The sequence below is a fragment of the Manduca sexta genome, chromosome 3 (genome assembly GCF_014839805.1).
Source record: "Manduca sexta isolate Smith_Timp_Sample1 chromosome 3, JHU_Msex_v1.0, whole genome shotgun sequence".
In the NCBI taxonomy this organism is placed as follows: domain Eukaryota; kingdom Metazoa; phylum Arthropoda; class Insecta; order Lepidoptera; family Sphingidae; genus Manduca; species Manduca sexta.
In genome coordinates this window covers 4,562,922-4,576,795 of record NC_051117.1, presented here as the reverse complement: position 1 = coordinate 4,576,795, position 13,874 = coordinate 4,562,922, and positions in this window count along the sequence as shown.

Genomic DNA, 13,874 nt, shown 5'->3' with positions numbered 1-13,874 from the left:
CCTATGTTTATGGTAAAAGTCTCGCTTATTGGACGGATCACATACAGCGAGAAGTGGATGCCCTAGCTGTGGTTCTGCCTACCCTTTAAGGATAAAGGCATGATGTGAGTTTTTGGGTTAGTGCAAAATATAAAATAATTTTAACAAATAATTAAACCGCCTTCAAAAAGATGTTATGCTATATGTATAAGTATGTGAGAAGTACAGTCAACCAAACTCAATGCAAAATCATAACTAAATGCGTCACAGCAAAGCTAAATTCTGGATTTCGTTTTCTTGGACGACATAATTATTCTAGTTTTTTTAATTTTAAAACCAAACTACCGAAGCGATCTTGAAAAAAAATTTATGGGACCAATCTGGAGAGAAATTCTTTCGAATAAATAAAGAAATTTCCAAATCGGTTCATAAATGAGCGAGTTCTGAGGTAACAAACATACAAAAAAAAAATCACGTCGAATTGATAACCTCCTCCTTTTTTTGATGTTGGTTAAAAAGTAAATAAATTAGTGATACAATTTGTTTTAGAACAACATTTTCGAACGTACAACTGGAGCAGTTGGAGGCGGCCTTCCACAAGACACACTACCCTGACGTGTTCTTCAGGGAGGAGCTGGCCATGAGAATTGATTTGACCGAAGCTAGAGTCCAGGTGAACTATATTTTTTTTAATATCGGGAATGTGACCCCATCCCTCCTGGTGGTAAATGGAGTGGGGTCCAAAAGTAATCGATTGACCGAGAGATGATTACCCATCGACAGTCGACACAATTATGCCGGCCTGTTGGAACCGGATATACACAGGCTGATCCCGGAACGTGACACATTTATTTTAGCCACTAAGGGGGGTTTCAACATCTGTGTACGGTGGTCGCTATCCTGGCGGATGTAAAATGTATTTACCACCAGAAATTATTGTTTCTCTAAAATATCTCTCATAAAACATATAATTATAAGTAAGTTTGTTTTATACGTACGCGGCATTGTAACCCACTACATCTGATGGTAAGTGGTAGACTCCATATTTGTTGCAACGTAAAGAAATTGTATGATTGAGTATTCAGGCTGGATAATTAGATTCATTTTGAAGTATAAGTTGAGCAAAGTTTTACATTCAGTTATCCATCATTTTTTCTTTCAAATAATTTGCTTAGCGATAAGAGAATCGATCTCTATTAGATATTTTCAAAAATCCATATGTAGTCAGCAACGAAAGTAGTATGACAAGTTCAAAACTTCAAAATATCAATACATTTAATTTAATTGAAGCATTATTTTTCATTGTATAAAATAAATTAAATCCCTTTTATTATATTTGTGAAGTAAAAGAAGGGTGTAGACGAGGTGAAGTTTTCAATTTATTCAGCTTTATATGGCTGATTGTACTTTTGAGTCGTAAAGAGCAATAGTTACCTGGTAATAAATCCAACTCAGAAATTAAGTCTTAATTTACACAAAACGTGGTCAAAACAACCTTCATTCCAAACGATACAAAACAATCACAACGCCCCATCCTAATGAACCAAACAGAGCAGTAACTGCAGGTAATCACTAAATAGGTTTGGTTTCAAAACCGCCGGGCGAAGTGGCGCAAACAGCAAAAGGCCGGCTGTGACCAGTATCCCCGCGGGAGGTCTCCGGGAGAGCGCTCGCCCTCCACACTGGCGCTGGAGATGAGGGACTTCATAACTATACCAGGTACCTGTGTGTTCGATTCAAATCAATATCTCATTATACGTGATCGTAGGTTGAATCGTAAAGTGGACCTTAACGACAAAGATAATAGCGTTCTTTTTTAACACAGTATTTTAATAACATGAAATGTGAGTAGGCACCGATAAAGGCGGAAGTACGGAGCGACATAGTCGTAAATATCGACCAAGCCCCTTAAATAAAGCTTAAAAAAAATGTTAAAAAAAATGTAATCTACTGGTACCATTGAATTGAAAAGATAACTTAATTAATTATTAAAACCAAGCAGAAATCGATGCCTTCTAAGTAAACTGTAGTATCTGAAAAAATAGCTTTAAGTTTTTAGCATTTCCTTATCAAGGTAATGTTTACTACCAATTTAATTCAAAAGTTGATAAACGAAAAAAAGCTTCATTTATCATAATTTACTAATCTTTTTTAATGGTTTTGGTATCAAATAGTGCCTAGATAAAGAAACGTTAAAAAAATAATATGACTATTATTTAGATACGATAGTTTACTATAGGAGACCTCAAAAACCATTTTTTAGATAATAGCATTAATTTGAAAATATAAACAGTTAATATCCCTTGATCCGAGATACATGTTCTAAATTCTTATTTACCGAAGCGGTTTGTTAGATTTAGTATAAACCAAGAACAATGATTGCAACAACGTGACTGGGTTTAAAACTCGCTGTTCGAGGTCAAGATGGGATTAGCGGACTCTGATAAGTTAATTTAAAGTATAAGTTCAGTAATGGTTTTGTTTTTCTTGTAATCGATTCGATACAACGTATTTTTCTTTTTTATTTAAAGAAATTTGTTCCTTATTTTATATACAGTTACGGTCTATTGATGATAGCAGAAATGATTATACCTATCATAGATTTTAATCATCATCATCAGATATTAAGGTGGCTATTCATTTTACAGTTTCTTCAACACAAATGGTGAATATCGAACCGAATCAAAGCTACACGAAGCCAAAGCAAGCAGGTCCTGCTATCCACATATCGGCACTCCCGACGAGGCAGAATCAAGGAGACCTACCTTCCTTCTCCATCCCTCTGCAATACAACCTTGGAACTTTCAAGAAAGTAGAAGATGTCCAAATAGAAGAATCAGAGCAGAACCAGTGGGATGGAAGAATTATGTCCAATTTTCATCTTATGAATTTGAAACCACTTGTCGAAAATAGAAGATATAAATATGACAGAATTGAAGTATGAAGTAAAGAATGAAAATAGGGTTAATTATGAAATCGCAAATCAAATAGAGACTGAAGATATTCTTGGTAAAGAAACTGTGAACGAGGACAGACAATATCACCAGACTTTGAAATACGATATCAATACCAAAATGAAACCGATAAAAGGTATAGAGAAGGCTTTGAAAGTTCCATCATGGAGGATGGAAGAAATGATTTTGTATGTGATAATGATTTTTATGTAAAAGTAATTATGATAAGGCAGATGAAAAGAGAAGTGAGTTTGAAGCTTGCCACCTTTTGGATGGAGATAACAGTGTCGGAATGACTAGTTATGACAATAATCTATAGTTTTAAACATTACGGTTTAATTTAAAGAATATGGTCGCAGAGTTGCAAGCGGTCTTAAGGTGCCTTCATCATTGTAATTTCTGAAAATTGTTGAAAAGAGTGTAAATGAATACATTATTATTTTTCATTGTAAGGTTATGAGTGTGGGTCAGGCATTTCTTTTTTGGGTATCGAACCCTGCAGTCAACAAAGGGAAAATATGTGAATGGAATACTGGAATCTCCCCCGACTTATCGACTGCTAGACCCTGGAGGAAAGTTGAGCGCAGATAACTTGAAACGAAATGTAGGGGAAGGGGAAGGAAATCTCTTAGGACGGGGAGGAGGGGGAGAACCCCCAAGAAATGTTCGCAAGGCCTTATAAGCCACAATGTGTAGTTACAACAATGAAGTATACACACTGGACTGTGTGCCTAGGGCCGCGGCAAATGTTCCCCCATTCATGCGCGTGCTTTCTATGTGAAGACCGAGCGCACAAGAATTGCCTCGGAGGAGGGGGGGTCAGGTAGTTAGCACTATTATCTAGACGTTACATAATTATGTAGTCATTTTTTATTTTGGTATTTTATGAAATATATCATTTATTATACAGTCATACCCCTTATTCATAGACGTTATTTATCTAAGGACGGAGCATTGCTGTGATAACGAGTCAGTTTCTCAGTGCTAACGGCATGGCAGCCTTCGCAGTGCGTAGACATGGGCCGTTGTGATTGGCTAATATTGAGATACAACTTGAACTAGTTGGCCGTCAGATAAATAAAGCTGAACAAACAGCAAGCCGTTAGATAAACAAATCTGAGAAACAGACTTGTTATCACAGCAATGCTCCGTTCTTAGATAAATAACGTCTATGAATAAGGGGGATAATCTTTATACAATAAAATCCATAATTTTTATTCGGTTTTTTGTCGTAACAATTAGCAAAACCTAATATATTATAAAGTTGGTATTGTAATTTATTTATTTTATATATCACAATTATTTATTTCAGGGCCATACCGCTCTGAAGATAATAGTTTATCCGTCCAAGTAAATTATCATACTTTACCGTGCCATGTAGTAGAATTTTTTAAGACATCCTGTAGAATACATTTTTTTACACCATGTTATGTTTATTATTATGAAATTAATGTTAAAAATAAACATTTTTTATTATAAAGTGTGTTATTTATTCATCATAATAAACAACTTTATTATAAAATTATTTCGAAAATGTATTTTTCATAACTTCACGCTAGTAAATTCACAAGGGTTAACAGGAAGATTGATAATATCGCTAATTCTTTCCATTACCCATATACTTTAAATAGAAATGCGTAAAGAACAAGAGAATTACATCCTCAAGTCTGAACCGGGCCTAATTCCCCTCACAGAACAAAATAAGAGGTTGTTAAAACATAACCATAGCGCATAATAAACTGTGTTCCTTTGTGAAGTCGAGCCGTGACGAGCGGGCACTCGACGGCGTTGCGTTTGCAAGCCGTCTCGGAACACGTTTCTCTGTATGTTAGACGAAATTTCTTGAAAATATACTTTGTAGGCTTAGATCTGTGAATATACTTAATACAAAAAGTTCTAGAGTTGGTCTACGGTATATAAGCAGGAAAGTAGGTACACCAGTTGCGCCTTTGCTTACCTTTTCGGGGATAAAAGTTGTGAGTGTCCACGGTATATATTGTGGTAATTTTAGGACAAAATTATGTTAATACACTATATGTATTTATACTGGGAGCACTCATATTGAGGCATTTGATGCATTTGCTGACAAGTTGTGTACTAAAAATAAGGTCTACCTAATAGATGTCTAACCTAAAATGTGCAATAAGAATGTGCGTGTGCACTCATGCAGTCAACGCACATTGTGAGCGACTAGGGACAGTAGTGGCGTGCGTCTTCATGGATGAAATTATTTGGACCTAAGTATCAAATGTTTTTCGGCGTCGTATTGTGAGATAATACAATACTTTGTATTGTCATTCGTAATTTCGTCCTTCTAAAGTACGTTTAAATCCAAGAGAATTGTATTTACTCTCGATAAAGTCCAACTTGTCGAGTTGGGATAAAAACTATTGACCGAGCTGCCCTTGCGTGCCGCTCTGCATTGGCTGGCGACCTAATATGACCGTGCCTTAAATAAATATGCAGTAGATATGTCAGTTATAAATATTTTTAGACGTGAAAATTGCGAGTAAACGGCGTCATGGCTTATTTCTTTTTAAGAATATGTTAACGTTTATGAACGCTGAAGTACTTTATAAACATTAAAGTATTGTTTTTATTAATATATTATAATACTTATAGGTTTTTTTAATGGATTGTGAATAAAAAATTTATTCACCTACTATGGCGATGACGGCTGCAGACTATTTTTAATCTATTCATTATTTCTACAGATTAAAAGATAATGACCAATTAAACAAAATCGCCAAACAGTACCACAGTTAGCCAAAATAGGGTGTCCTCATTAATCATTTAACTAACCCACAACTGAACTGATTGTCTTATTTACTTTAAAAGTTATATAAGCATCACCTAGCAATCAATAGTTTTGTATACTTATTTTTTTTTATATGGTCACGAGCAAGCTATCCTGAAAGTAACACTACACCTGATGGTCAATACAGTGTCCAAAAGAATGTCGACTGACGAGAGATGATAACTCTTTGGCAGTCGACACAATTATGTTTCTTGGAGCCGGATACACACAGACTGATCCCGGAACGCCACATACTTACAAACTCAACTATAACGGGTTTTAACACCTTGTGTACGGTGGTCGCCAGGTCGCTACGTGGGCGGATATAAAATATATCCTACCATTAGCAAAGTATGTATATGATGTATACGAGTCTAATAATGCATTAACAATTCATCCGAATAAAAGCGCAGATGAACAATGGCTTCCGTTACTATAATTTACGTGTGTCTACTTTGTAAAACGGCTGTTCGGTTCTCCGCTCTTTGTAGCGCACGGCACGCCAAAAATAGACAAAATTAACTAAGTTTCATCCTCAATATAGAACCAGAATAAATCTAGGGCAAACGCTGAGAAGTTAGATTATTCAATTGTAAAAATGTATTTGTATTTTTAGTGTAATATTTGCGATAATCTAACGAAGCCTATAAGCATTTTATAATGACTGAGGTTCCGTTCATAAAATGTTCTTACAGATCTATTATCAAGTCTATGTACTCTGTTTACCTCATTTTATTTCCTTTTAAATCGTAGTTGGCTGCAATATATCCCAAATACGTAATCATACACTAATGAAGTATTTTTTTTGGGAACCGTTATAACACAAGTCTGATTCACTTTTAACGCCATCTATAGGCATATTCGTGAAGTACTTATCTAATTAAACAAGTTCATAATACGTTGTAATCCGCCACGGTTGGTAATTTAGTTGCAAATTCACGGTGAGTGATCGCTGGATAGATTACACGTTGGTTGTAATGCGTGACCACACTATCAGCTTACGCTATGTTTTTTTTCATGTATCCTTGGTTTTGTAATAATAGATGCATAGTGGCAGCATATACAACCTGTTAGGAAGGCTCTGGATTCAAAACTTGTTTTAAAAATAACAAAAATATTCAAAATTGTTGGCATGCAGCCTCAGGGACAGACTAAAACTGCAGATTTACGTAGCACAAGGATGTGCATTTATTAATAAAAACAATCAACTACTAAATAGTCACGGGCATGATGCGGCGCCCGCGCATCCTACCTAGTTATACTTACGAGACACGGAGTTATACAAAAATTATCGAACGGCACGATACAATAAATACAGTTATAGAACACTGTTGCAACGTCGTATATTATCAACAAAAATCAATTAACACAAAAATGTAATGAAATTTATTTTTGAGTTAATTGATTTTGAATATTATCACGAAACTAGCTGAGTAAATTAAAAATTTCAACTCGCCTTCAAATTTTTGTGATCATATGAATCTTCACGTTTTCTTCACTAAAATAATCTTCATAATGTTTATTTTAGATAAAGTAATAAAACCATCGCAGTTAATGTGTAGAAGTGTTATGAAATTTGGAATTTGGTCAGCTACTTTTATTGCTGACTGTATCTGCCTAGAAGCCGCATACAACCCCATTTTTACAATAATCATAAAACCAATCCAGAATAGTTCTAATGAATAATGCTAATGGGGCTCGTTCTCAGTTTGCTGAAGCTGTGAAAGTTAAAATCTGCGGATGTGGAGCGAATGAATACGAACACAAATATTGGAGGGAATATTCTGGTGTTCTACGATTTGAATAGTATTGAATAGAAGTTGATCGTGACATTATATAGAATTTAAGGAGCTATATTACATACCTTGTGGAGCCTTGACATTGCTCGTAGGCGTAGACCAAAGAAGAGATGGCGGGACAAACTGGAATCATTTAAAAATAACTGGTTCACTATACTGCCGTGCTAAAAGCGGTATGTCAGGGAAACCTTATTTCGAGATTGTAAACATCACTTAAATTTTTGTATGTAAAAATTAGATAGAGAAACTCTTTTAAGGTTTTTTTGAACAAGTTCTAAACAAGATACCGTTATTTAGGTGAGTTCATTGGATGGGTATTTTTTTAAGCTATCTGATAACATAAAATCAAGATTTTGATATTTTTTGAGAAACCGTTTTTGAGCTTAACCCGACAGTATAGCGCAGAATCGTGATTCATGGAAGGATCTTGGGGAGGCTTTTGCCCAACATAAGGACATCATAGGCTGATACGATACGATATTACATACATATATAACACCACATCTTATAGTGGCGATGGGTCCATAAAAATCGATTCCTGCTAGCCTCCCTTTCGTAATTTATGTAAAATCTAATTATCATTAGTACCTATATTTTGTGTCGGGTTACCTTTTGGAAAACTTCTACCTTCGCCCCCTACCTCATATTACTTCAGGAGTAGGTAGAGGTGTAACACACTCATATTTCGCTAAGTATATTAGGTCATATGTCATATATAAAAAGCGGCGATAGCCTAGTTGGGTGTGGAACGGACTGCAAGACGAATGTCCGCAGGTTCAAATCCCAAGGGCACACACCTCTGACTTCTCTAAAAATCATGTGTGTATTCTTTGTGAATTTATCGTTCGCTTTAACAGCGAAGGAAAACATCGTGAGGAAACCTGCACATCTGAGAAGTTCTCTATAGGAATTTCGAAGGTGTGTGAAGTCTACCAATCCGCACTAGGCCAGCGTGGTGGACTAAGGCCTAATCCCTCTCAGTAGTAGAGGAGGCCCGTGCTCAGCAGTGGGCAAGTATATAATACAGGGCTGTAATTATTTATTTATTAGGTCATATGTAATGGTAGCTTATTCCGATCTACCGGGCATGTTTCCAGACTCCGAGCTGATACTAAGCAAAAAGCCCAACGTTCCCGACTCGAGATTCGAACTCGCGAACTTAGCGCGATAGTCGTACACATTTAGACCACCGAAGCAGTCATAAGCTATTTTATAGTTAATATAGCATTTATAATATTGCCCCATTGCTGGGCACAGATCTACTATGTTGCAAAAAGGCTATTAAGGGTCTCAAAATATGGCTGATATAATTCTCAACCCAGTACTTATATACAACTTGATTGTGTATAAAAGCTTCAGTAAAAAGAAAAGCTCAATGTCCAAGTCTTATCGCTATCGGTGCATGCAAAAGCTCTTTATTTTTATCTCTAGCAAAGAATTAGCTATTTTATTTTTATAAAGTTACATGTAGATTCTTCTATTATGATTACTTGTTTACAAGTAATCATAATATGTCGTACTATCTATACTATTATATATAGTTGAGGAGATTGTTTGAGCGCGCTATTCTCAGGAACTACTGATCCAAATTTAAAAATTATTTTATAGCGTTTGATAGCCCATTTATCGAGGAAGATTATCACATGACGCTATGACAAATAGGAGCGGGGCATTAATGAAAAATATTGCAAAAATAAAAGCGACTCTTTAAATAAATTAAAAAGTTTGTGAAGTAAAATCGATTATCATGAAATCGATTAACCACGAAATCGATTATGATGAATTTCACAATATAGATGGACCATATTTTGGATTATAAACCCACTTTTTATTCTAAAAAACTAAGTTGTATTTTTTTCGACATTCACTTAGACAAAGCCGCGAGATAACTTAGTAAATGATAAGATAATGTAACAAAGCAACGAAGAGTCTCTCTCGTCGCGAATGCACTAGCATCTTACAGAGTAGGTTCTTGTAACAACTGATCTCAAAATAGTCCTCGCAGCATTCAAATAAAGCCTATTTCTAACCAGATAAGTAATTTAATTGAGTATCTAATTATTATTTAATAAAATGAAAATGATTTGGCACGCGTAAATATAACAATACAAACATCTCATAATTTGTATAATTCATCTATAAGGGCTGCCTCGGTGGCATAGTTGTACTGCATATGTTGTACCCCAGCGCTCTGAGTTCCTGGGTTCGAACCCCGGGTCGGGTAAAGTGATATTTGGGTTTTTCTGCTCAGTATCAGCCCGGAGTCTGGAATTTGTGCCCGACATGGCGGTAGTCCCGCCCCCTGTCACATCATGGGACGGAACACACTTGGTGAAAATGGGCGCCCTGGTTGCGCCTCTGCACCCCTTCGGGGATAAATGCGTGATGATCTAAGCGGGCCCGTTTCACGACTTATTAGTAAATGCTACCCGTCACATAAATATATAAGCCAACCAAATTTAAAAATCACACTGTAATCTACGATCCAAAATAAATTGTAATAAAACGATTGCTATCTAAATTAATTGTTTAATATAACTGTCAAAAATCATTTACTTGAAACAATACACCCATCATTTTAAGGGACGTTCTAAATGCAACTCATTTTCACTCTTAAGTGCGATAACAGATGAGAGGCTGTCAAATCAAAGTTGGCGTTTTAAGATATTTGCTTTTGGTACACTATATTATATATTCACCCGGATAGCGACCACCGGAATCAACTTGTGTATATCCGGTTCCAACAAGCCGACATTGCGTCGACTGTCGAAGGGCAAGTCGACATTATTGGACTCCACTCAACTTACCAGGTGCAGTTGGGTTACTTTGCCATACACTATAAAAAAAAATATATATTTGTAGCTATTCAATTAACCGATATTAACGTCACCACAAATGTTATTTTATATCACAATAATTGATGGATTTTGACAGTCGAGTTTTGTCTGTTTAGCAGCGCTGAGTCGGCAGAGAATAAGCTCTTAAATGACAGCTTAAGCTTGGTTTATTAAAAAATTCAATACATTAACAGTCATATAAAATTTTCGCAAAGCTATGCTTAGTTAAAACACAAATTTACTCGATCAGTTGTAAGTCAAAACCCGCCATTTTGCCTCCTAATTAGGTATACAGTAGGAACCGGTGATGTTTTTGACAGCTATTTAAGCAATTCTTAACCACCTCTTAACGCTAATACAAGTTTATAACTGACTGTAAATGTCTACTTAAGATTTTACTGAAAGATGAGATTCATATTTGTCAATAATTTATTTATTTTATATAACATTATGTTTAAACAATACTGGAACAGTGAACACTTTTACTTTTTGGCAGAATTATGTAATGCCTTAGACATATTTATCCACATTGAATCTCGTACACAAAAGACCTATTCACCACCCACGTTAATTATTTAAACAAAATAATACAACTTGTTTGACCAAAACTTTGTGGAATTGAAATATGCTCTACCGATCCTGGTCCTGATGAGTTAATGAGCAAGATGATTTAGTGTAGAACAAGTATGGTTTTTAGCTAAAACCCTCAAGGGAATTGAAACCTTCCTCTAATTACCTTAATTAACTAATAGTTAATTTATTGAACATAAAATAATCCATTTTTCCCTAATGTCCAACTCATTAAAAATATTTTCAAACTATAACCCGTGATTATCGAATACATTAGCATAAAAAATTGCAACGCTTGCTAATGTCCAACTCGCCTGAAATGCAATATCGTCATTTGTCACTGGCCATTGGTTTTTTTCTGACGTCATTCCTTGACGGCATGTTGTTTGAGCACATTTCCACAATAAAAAAATCGTACCTTGTAATTTTCTTAAATCAGAAAATATTTTGGATTAGAATAACATTACACCATGTTTCATCAATATTAAAGTCTCGCTTACTCGTGTAAAAGTTTTCCAACAGCTTGGTCTAGTTTCTTACCTAGATCCTAGTAATCCAGTCTTGAACACTCGCCTCGTTTGAAAAGACTCTAAAATTAAAACAGAATAACATTGTACTCACCTACGTAATATGAGATAGAGTTTAAACCAGCCTACACTTGCTTTGTGGCTCGCAATGTCAGCGTTGCATGAGATTTATTTTTATAACCTCTACACGCGACACTGCGTGGAAAATATATACTGTAGTACTAAAGATTAATTACGTAATTTCACTATTAAAAAACTTTCTAATTAATTAAACGTACACCGTAGTGTACATGCAATCAATACTGTTACAATACCGACCTGAACATATTTTATTAATATATTTCACCACTCATATTATAACTGTAGCAAGCGTAGGCGTGACTACGCTGAACGTAGCAATCGTAGCCGGTCTAAATGAGCGTAGTATTGCGTAGGCTTGTTGCTACGATCGTAGCATCAATGTAGCGTAACACAGATTCATAATTCATATTATTTGCATTACATAAACTAAAAACTTTACAATATCGAACTGTTCATATAAGTGGAGAACGTGTTAACGTAAAATCAGGTCAATACGTCTGGGTCACTTGGTATAAATAAAGTTTGTCTCAAGTTAACGTTGATTTGGACTTAATTGCAGTTGCATAAAGTTGAAAATGCGTTGGTTATTCGCGAATGAATAATAAATTACTTAAAATGTTGTAAATTTTAATATAGTATTTTACTACTGTGAACCGCTGACCCGCACTCACGTCCAGCGAAGGCATTATTTCTTTGTTCTTGACCACTTAAAGCGCTTAAGTTTTGTTATCACTGAAATAAGCTATAAGCACTTGTGGCTTTAAGCTTCTTTATTATGCAACTTTTTACGATACTACCAAAAAAAGTATTGAATATCTTTAAAAGTAAATTATTACATCACATAATATGGCCATATAAATTAACCAGAATTATTTGACTTTCATATAGCCAAATACTGATAAATATCTTAGTACTAATAAATTTTGGACACACAATGCTTTATAGGCCACTATGTCAATAAAATCCAATGTCAATTAGTGAACGTGTACTAAAAAACTAGATCTCCCGATAACATTGACGGCTTTTACCGCATTCGACGGCATAAAGGTTGTCGCACATATATCTCATCGCATCGCATCGCCGCTTTATCCAAATTCCAAAGCCTGTATGTCAACACGCTAATGACATACAAATATGACGTGCTTAAGCACTGAACGCTTCTTTTCTCAGTAGAAGTGAGATTTCACGTCGATGATGTCAGTACATACCTGAGTAGGAATTATTCTATATATATTCTATTCATAAGCGCCTTTATTTTAAGTAATAATTAAATATTCTCATGTACCTTGACTTATAATAAGCGTAACTATGTTTGCCCACGTGATAAATAAAGAATTATTTTTAAATTTTATTCTGTATAATTAAATGTGTAAGTAAGTGATCAATTACAAATCGATATTTTATTTTCGAGATTTTAATTTCGAATTAGACAACTGATATTTATTATATTTTTTATTACGAGGCAAACTATTTTTTTTATTTACGCTATATAAGTGAGCGATAAGTGTGCGTCAGCCCTAATTTTGCAATTTAAAACACCACTTATAATAACGTGTTTATATTATGACGAGTGATTTACGCCTACAAAATGCAAAGGCTAGCTAACGTGTTAAAAATAAAGTGAAAGAGAATACTAAATAGCAGTAACGAAGGGTCTGTATAAACCGATTCCTACCGGCTTCCCTTTATGTAAAATTCAATTATCAGAACGATTTGCAGACCGCATTTATGCATGTACCTATATATTGTGTCGGGTTTCCTCTCGGAAAAGTTCACCTTTCGCCACTGCTAAATAGCAACTTCGCTTTCGAAGTAAACTATTAAAATATCGAATCTAAAATTCTCTCTTTCTATTTTTAAAGCCTGATAATATGTCTAGCAGTAGCTTGTGAAATTTTTCAAAAGTAACCCGAGGCAAAAAATTTGCGTTAGTTAACATATCGCGGCCAATTTAATAGAAAACAGAAACTAAGATAAACATAAATTAACCTAAAAGGGAAGCCGGTAAGAATTGTTGTATGGACGCTTCGCCACTGTTTCGCGTTGGACTTGCGAACATTCCTTTTCGATTCCTGTTTCACAGTCAAAATATGTTTATTTTTATAAAGCAGTAGAATTCGCATCAAGGTAAACTTAATAAACTTAGCTCAGCCGCCTTTGGGAAGCGTTATGTAAAAATTTTAGCATTAATTTTTTACTCTCTACTTTACTGTTTCTTACTTTATGTAAATCCATCTTTCTAGCTCTGTAAAGGAAAATAAAAGGGGGATATTTTCAAAAATATTTTGCTTTTTTCGTGCAGTTTCACACTTCAAATGCATCTTCTTAAA